Genomic DNA, 7211 nt, shown 5'->3' with positions numbered 1-7211 from the left:
TAATTGACATTCTATCTTAAAGCCATAATTATTAAAGTGCAAAGTGCCGAAGGATAATAATTATAATATACAAATCCATATATGCTTGATTGTTGATGCTTCTGTCAAAGAAAGGGTGCAATTTCATATCCTTCATTAAAGCCCAGAGGGTGTATGGTTTTTAATTGAAAAAACCAAAACATTTCTCTTTGGGAGAGCTTCTTGGCCAGGTCTCCACCCCTGTCACCGCTGGTCACGTGTTCGATGGCTTTGAAGGACATCTCTTCTGGATTGGAATTGTGTTCAAGTTTAAAATGTCTATAAAGTAGATGAGTCTCCAGTTTATTCTTGATGCTCCTCACATGCTCTTGTATCCTAATTTTGAGAGTTCTTTTTGTCTTGCCCACATATTTCTTGTGGCACGTGCATTCAATTAAGTAAATTACTGATGTGATGTTGCAGTTCATAATTTTTTTGATTTTGAACTCCTGGGTGCCGTCCGTAGTACTGAAGGTTTTTCTGTTGGGGTTGAGGTATTTGCAGATGTTGCAATGTCCACATTTATAGGATCCAATGCATTTGGGTAAGGTATGCTGATTATCTTCAGGTGGTAGTTCCCGTAGCATGCTGAGTGCAAGGATATCTTTGAGGTTTCTTGATTTCCGAAACACGAGTTCTGGTTGGGTCGGGAGGATTTCCTTAAGGATTGGGTCCATGAGAAGTATGGGCCAGTGGTTCCTTAGTGATGTCCTGATGGCATGTTCATGGTTGCTGTAGGTCGTTATAAATGAAACCGCCTCTTTTTTCTCTGTCTTGTCCTTATATGTCAGCAAGTCTTTTCTCTCCAGGTTTCTTGTCTTAGTGACCGCTTTGTCCAGAATTGCTTTGGGGTACCTCTTCTCCTCGAACCTTTTTCTATATATTCCCAATTGTTCCTCACAGTCTTCGGTTTGGTTACAGTTTCTCTTGATTCGGTGAAATTGAGAATATGGTATATTATGTTTCCATTTTTTTGAGTGATTGCTCTTATATTGTAAATAGCTGTTCTTATCAACAGATTTGATGTAACTTTTGGTGGAAACCATACCTTGTTCTCCGGTTAGAATCAAGTCTAGGAATTCAATAGAGGTTTTATTTAAATTACAAATAAATGAAAGGTTAAAATCGTTGATTTGTAAAAGTTTAAAAAAGTCCATAAATAATTCTGCACTCCCATCCCATATGATCAGGATATCATCAATGTACCTCCTGTACATGATGATTGATTCCTTAAAGTACTGTGTAGAATAAACGTGTTTCTCCTCCCACTGTCCCATAAACAAATTTGCGAAGCTCGGTGCGAAAATAGTACCCATAGCTGTGCCGCATTGTTGTAGGTAAAATTTATCTAAAAATTTAAAATAATTGTGGGTTAAGATAAATTCCATCAGGTCGCAAATACATTTCTTATGGGGATCTGTGAGGGAGCCATCTTTGTTTAGGTACTCTCTTCTTGCTTCAATTCCTTTTTTGTGTTCTATACAAGTGTACAATGATTGTACGTCGATAGTCACCCATAGGTATGATTCCTTCCATTCCACATCTTTCATTTCGTTCAGTACCGTGGTGGTGTCTTTAAGAAAGGATGGAAGTTTCTTAACATATGGATTTAAAAATATGTCCACATATTTAGATAGGCTGGACGTGAGAGAGTCTATCCCTGCGACTATCGGTCTTCCCGGAGGGTTGGACAGGTCCTTATGGATCTTTGGTAAAAAGTAAAAAATGGGGGTTGTGGGGTTGGATGACATTAAAAAAGAGAATTCATCTTTAGTGATAATATCCCTTCTCAGGCCTTGTAGGAGTAGTGATCTTAATTCTTCCACATATGAATCTTTGGGATCGTCTAGCAGCACTCTATAGGAGTGGGAATCTCCTAGAAGTCTTTGCGCTTCCTGGACATATTTGTCACGATCCAAGATCACCAACCCCCCCCCCCCCCCCCCCCCTTTATCAGCCGGTTTTATAACAATCTGCTTATTTTTCTGAAGTTTTTTTAGGGCTTCTATTTATTTGTTGTGCAAATTTTTATTCATAACTGGTACAGGTTCCGTTTCGCAGAGGTATTTCTTTACTAAATCATAGAAGATACTCAAGTTGCTCCCTTTAGATTCCACTGGATAATATTTACTTTTTGGTTTGAGTCCAGATTTAGACCTATCTTCATAATTTGATATAATGGCATGGTCTTTCTTCATAAAATGTCTTTTTAGAGTGAGTTTTCGCACAAATTTATTAAGGTCAATGAAGGTGTCAAACTTGTTCAGTCCTTCAGAGGGTGCAAATGAAAGTCCTTTGCTTAGAAGGGTTTGTTCTGGGTCAGTGAGGATATGGGAAGATAGGTTGAAAATTCCTTTATCTGCTGTATTTATAGGTTTCTCTTTTTGGATTCTTTCCCTCCTGCCGCCCCGTTTTCCTCTACTTCTGCAAATCTTCTTTTTAGAGGAGAGGCGTGTTTGACATCCTCGCAAATTGTGCTTCTGGGAGGGTTTTTCGGTCTTGCTCCTTGTCTTACAGATAAAAAATCCTGTTCATTGTTTGATCTTAGTCGGTTCAAAGCAGTAAATCTAATAGAGGTTCCTGTATATGGTGTTGATGGTGATTCGTCTCTCCATACAGGTCTCGTTTTTAACGGTATGGTTTTCCACTGATATCTTTGGTCCGTTTTCTTGGGTTTGTCAAAAGTTTTGAATCTACTCCAATTCTTAGTGTTCCCTTGTTCATAGTCCCTTTTATCTCTGAGAAATTTTTTCTCTTTTCCTCGTATGACTTCCTCTTCAATGTGTTCCAGTTTTTTGTTGAGAACGGTCTCATTAACAAGGTAGTCTTCTTTGTTTTTATGGGGTTCTAACTCCGCTTCCTTGTCTTTGATCTCTTTCTCGAGTGTCACTGCACTTCTCTTTCTTTCATTAATTAGAAGTTTCATTAAATTTACAGAGCATGTATGTAGGATAGAATACCATTTTTCAATAAATTCAGGCTCAGTGTTTCCAAGGGTGGGTTGTTTCAATATTCTTAATCCTCTTGGTATCCTGTCCACTTCAATATAATGCTCTAGTCCTTTAATATCCCACCATGTTTTTATTTCTTTCGCTTTCGATTTTTCAATTAAAAACCATACACCCTCTGGGCTTTAATGAAGGATATGAAATTGCACCCTTTCTTTGACAGAAGCATCAACAATCAAGCATATATGGATTTGTATATTATAATTATTGTCCTTCGGCACTTTGCACTTTAATAATTATGGCTTTAAGATAGAATGTCAATTATTCCTAATAAAAACCTGTTACTGTGTTAATAAGTCATTTCGCCAATGAATACAGTCACACCGCACTGGCACACGCCCAATCTCGCCCGATCTTGGAAGCTAAGCAGTGTTGGGCCCAATCAGTACCAAGTGGGTAACCACTTGAGAAGATTGGGTACTGTATAAGGGTAGACCAGTGGACTCGTAACGGTAATATTATAGGGAATATTGACACACGGTCAACTCACCTTTGGCACAGATATTATTCTAATATTCTATTCCCGCTAATTATGTGCAGCATCTAACTGCACATAAATACACAATCTTTATATATACCACCAATCGACAATTACGATTGACAACCTTCTTTTTTCTCCTCCTAAGCTATACGTCACTTACCCCCTACTGTTTTTTTTTCCCCCATCCCTATATCTCCCATCTTATTCTAGCACTTATGCACTAGCTAATTAATGGTCTTCACGTTCAACTGATTATTATACGGACACCTCCATATCACCATTCACCTAACCTAATCTAACATGCAATTAAACTCCCCCTTGTTCTCTTTACAAGGGTGTCATAATATTTAATATATATAGCACTCTCTGCACACTAATGCTAAATTCTATTTAATATACCGTCGTCTTAATTAACCCTATATAAATTCTGTGTTTAAATAACACACTCCGTTTCTGTGTGTAATAAGTTTGGGACCACTATGCATTTAACATATCCAATCCATATGTATTAATACTAGTCTTTCTAAAGTAACTGAATTCTCATGCACGCTTATCACAATAACAGTACACTAATTTTTGCATTTGTTTTATTTATTTGAGCTGCTCCTGCACCTTAATATAAGGAAATGTCCGCTATCTAAAGGCTCCTTAAAGATGGCCGCTGCATGCATTGAAAGTATAATCTAAAACCAACTTAAAGATGGCCGCCGCATCATTGTATATCCCGTCCCAACCCACGATCACTACAGAGGATATGAAGTACCCGCCCAACCGGAAGAAGGGCAGAAGGACACATATGCCCAACCGGAAGATGGGCAAGACAGTTACACTATGAGGACGTTTTCCGGAAGTCGCGCATGGTGCGCATGCGCAATAAGAAACTATGGACACAGGAAGTGGGGCGGAAATGACGCAGAAAGCGTCCTGAACGATTTTCTATGTTCTTTTGATCATATCTCCATACACAGCTCTCGTTTTGTTAAGAGACAAATATATTTGGGCTCATCATTAGCAGCCCAACCCCTTACCTACATTAATATCAAACTTTGTGGTAGAACACTGAATGTTGGTACCAACAGGAAGTGATGTCACAGTCACTTATCCTTAATCATAGCTGCTATAAATAAGAGTGTTTGCACACTAGTCCCTTACCCCTTGATGAAGTCTGATGGACGAAACGCGTTGGGTGTACCTCTACTGACTCTCCATTTTTACAGATAAGCATCACTCTCTTATCTTAAAATAGCTTTTATCAGTATTATATTGCTTTTACTGGTTTTATGTGATTCTGGGTTCTAGCTAAATCATACATTTTTTATCTGTTCTTTTTGGTATTTTTTAAGCTTTTACCTTCTATTTTTTTATCCCATCACTATGTTTTAAATTGTACAAATAAATATATTGTTAATTTTTTTCTAAACCGTATCCTGCAATATTCTTCACTTTTATATCAACATATTAGACACTGTAAGTCGCTGATACCCCTATCCACCTTTTTTTCCAAAAGATATACTGTATCTAAATCAAAGCAATTATTTTTGATGTGACAACCCTTTGCCTTGAAAACTGCATCAATTCTTCTAGGTACACTTGCACACAGTTTTTTGAAGGAACTTGACAGGGAGGTTGTTCCAAACATCTTGGAGAACTAACCACAGATCTTCTGTGGATGTAAGCTTGCTCAAATCCTTCTGTCTCTTCATGTAAACCCAGACAGACTCTATGATGTTGAGATCAGGGCTCTGTGGGGGCTATGTCATCATTTCCAGGACTCCTTGTTCTTCTTTAAACTGAAGATAGTTCTTAATGACATTGGTTGTATGTTTTAGGTCTTTGTCCTGCTGCAGAATAAATTTGGAGCCAATCAGAGGCCTCCCCGATGGTATTGCATGATGGGTACGTACATGCCTAATATTCAAGGCTTGGGCTATTCTCCCCTATTAAAATCTGTAACACACAGTGGGATTCTTCTCTGACAACTTTACATGCTCTATCAAAAGTCAGAAGTCTTGGAAAACAAGTGTGCCACATTAAAAAAAAAAAGTGCCAAGTGTTCCAGAGACAATATAAAAAAGGAGCCTTAAAAAATTATATACCTTAACTATTCCCTGACAAAGTCCATGGAATGGCGAAACACATATGTAGGAGACAGCAGCACACTGGATCACTAAGCACTATTGAAACTCCTACAAGTGTATAATAGCCTGCTGGTTAACCCTCTTTATCTCCATACACTGACCATGCCTGAGAACTCTCTATCCTGAGTTTGGAGCAGCATTCAAGTCGCACAATACCACATAAACTCCAAGAACAAGAACAACACCTAAGTTGACAACACCTGAAGTTTCTACATCTAAATTTACAGATGCAATCAAGCTGTATATTCTACCATAACATCAGGAACAAAAACAATGCATTGCCACAAAGCACACTTTTAACAGGGTAAGTACTGGGCAACCCTAAACCTGCAGGAAGAATAAGTTCTACACTCTGAACAGTGTGACCATAATGGAATTTTATGTTTAATGTTGTATGCTTTAAGTACCGTACCGTGAGGTGTATCTGTACTAGAGTTCTTTATAAATATCATTTTAACGATATTCAATTAAAATCACCCCAAAGAGTAAATATACCCCTAAGTTGGAGTTAGTGTGAACCAGTATCATGCCTAGGGTCATTTGGGGTCTTATTATGGCTGCAGAGGCAGGTACACCTTATATGTAGCAGAGGCAGGTACACCTTATATGTAGTAAATATGCATGTTAAATTAAATTACACTATTCATTATTGTGTGTCAATAAAGATGATTTGGACATGCAATTTTCCTATTATAATTTGCCCTTATGTATCTCAATAACAGTACCAATATGTTCAAATAAGTATAGTGAAAAACTAATACTGCAATTAAACATCAACATACAGTATTAATTTAATAATATTCCCTTATCCTTCTAATTTTTTATATCACTCATTCTCCTGGAGTCAGCTGGGGGGGGGGGGGGTGAGAGAAGTAAAAATAAACTTTTCTAAACCATAGCAACCAAATGTTTGCTTTACTTTTGAACAAAACATTTTCAGGTAAATAGTCTCCAGAATGTTTTTCCTACAAAGCCATAGATTGTGTACCATAAACTGTAGTTTTCATTTGCAATGTTAGTTTACTGTAAGATTATTAATTAAGCTATTACTTTCAGACGAAAATTACATGAGATCCCATGGAAAAAAATACTTTTGTTAACTTTCAAGCTTTGAACCTGATCCAAATAAACAACTGTTTTCTTTTCCAGTAAAAAACTGTTCCTGCGTATGTTTGCAGAGTACATTTCCTTCCATCTCTACAGAAAACTAAATGTAGAGATTGTTGAAGCCGAAATGGTAATACAGTAAGATTATTATTATACAATTTCTTTTCCAACACCCTATGGATTAGTATAAGGCAAATATTTTTCTTATAACGCTAGTGATAAAGCTCAGACTCCTATTGGCACATGCATTTTATACACTTTTTGAATGCTTCATATTTCTTTCCCTCATGAAAATAATGTTTTAACGTTAAATTGAATCATTGTTGTGATAAATTTTCGTATGAAAAATAAGTGAGCAAAAGGAAATTCTTATCCTGCATTATTCTTCATAACTTTATTTCAAAGTAGAAATGCAACATGTATGTTTTAAATTAATAGCGCAATCATGGTTTGAGAAAA

The 7211-nt window shown here is 37.0% G+C and overlaps 1 pseudogene; it reads left to right on the top strand.

Annotated features, from left to right (window-relative positions):
* The first annotated feature begins 3336 nt into the window (after positions 1-3336).
* On the top strand, positions 3337-3455 carry LOC134948618 (5S ribosomal RNA; annotated as a pseudogene).
* Positions 3456-7211: the final 3756 nt, after the last annotated feature.

Source organism: Pseudophryne corroboree, chromosome 1 (assembly GCF_028390025.1).
Source record: "Pseudophryne corroboree isolate aPseCor3 chromosome 1, aPseCor3.hap2, whole genome shotgun sequence".
Taxonomy (NCBI): domain Eukaryota; kingdom Metazoa; phylum Chordata; class Amphibia; order Anura; family Myobatrachidae; genus Pseudophryne; species Pseudophryne corroboree.
Note: the sequence above shows the minus strand (reverse complement) of the source record. Positions and strands in the feature narration are given on the sequence as shown.